Source organism: Limulus polyphemus, unplaced genomic scaffold (assembly GCF_000517525.1).
Source record: "Limulus polyphemus unplaced genomic scaffold, Limulus_polyphemus-2.1.2 Scaffold2061, whole genome shotgun sequence".
NCBI classification, from domain to species: domain Eukaryota; kingdom Metazoa; phylum Arthropoda; class Merostomata; order Xiphosura; family Limulidae; genus Limulus; species Limulus polyphemus.
The window spans coordinates 33,834-35,274 of NW_013667671.1; positions in this window are offsets into that span (position 1 = coordinate 33,834).

The following is a 1,441-nucleotide window of genomic DNA, read 5'->3' on the forward strand; positions in this document are numbered from 1 at the left end:
ACAAACCAACCCCCCCACCCCACACACACACACACAAGAGAAATTTCCAATCCTGGAACAAAAAATATTTTTAGATCCCATCAAAAACACTATGTGAAGTTAATTTGCGTAATATTTAACTGTATTATAAACATTAATATATCAAATGCTGCTATGTACTTACTTTAGGAACATTTAATAGTGATTAACTGTTATGTGATTTTAGTAGTTTAGTAGCACCATATTTATACAAGTATTCATATTGCAAAACACTAAGACGAAAAAATAACATTTGCGAAACGCGTGTAGACTTGTCAACTAGCGAACTAACTCAGTGTTGCCAGGTTTGTTCAAAGGAATTTCCCTAGACTGGGCCACAAAATTTCCCTTTTTACTAAAATTCTGAAACCAACTAAACCTGGTAAATTTGGACTAAGTTGTGTACCAGCTCAGCCCTAGGTGTTACACTCTATGGTTAAGTTTGAGCAAGAATGTGTTGTTTCAAGGGATGGTTGTAAATTATCAACATCATCCAGAACACGAGGTTATTTTATGACTTTCACAAAAACAATTTTCAACTCTGAAGGAGCAAAATTGTGTTGTGAGGTCTTGTTCACATCTTTTTCAATGTCATAATTAATATTTTATTGCTGATTGCGTGTACTTGGAACGGTTCTCTATTTGTTATCCAATGACCTCAACAGTTTTAATACACAATTTTATATCTATCAAAATTCGTATCTTATTATTCAATTCCAATCAGTTTAAGTAGAGCAATAGTACATATCATGATAGACCATTGTTTCATTGAACTCTTCATTGATAAAATGCCATTTTTAGCCACACCATAGCGGCTCATAGAATGACTCCGAGTTTGTCTCAAGTACAAACTTTTATCTCGTAACTCCATCTCTTGGCCGATTTGAGATATACTTGCAGCCGCGGCTCTTGAGGATTCCCTCATGTTGTCTTCATATCATGTCTGTTTCAGCAACTTTTCTTTCCACGTATTATGCCCTCAAGCCTTTTATTATTGCAATGATCAAATGACTGTGTGCTTTATCAGTTCCAAGTCTTGGAATATCATATCTCATATCCAAGATGGTGGAATTATTAGAAACTTACTATACCAACCACATTTCTCAGAAACTCAAGCTCTGTACATATTAGAGTGCACTTTTTAGATTTAATCTCCAGTCTATGTTCTTCAGCCTTTCTGAGATGATCCTAAGTCATCCTAAAACATCACTGACATATATATCAAACATCTGGATGATGCCAGTGCAAAGCTAACTTCTTAATTAAAAATATACACCTGGAAAAAAGTTAAGCACCCCCGTGTTTTTTTCAAGTGATTCAGATTCGACGTTCTTGTGACTGATTATAATCTAAACGTGTTTATCAAATGAAATTATGCATTATTGGGCACAAGAAAACAAGATTATCGCCGTAAAATAACAAT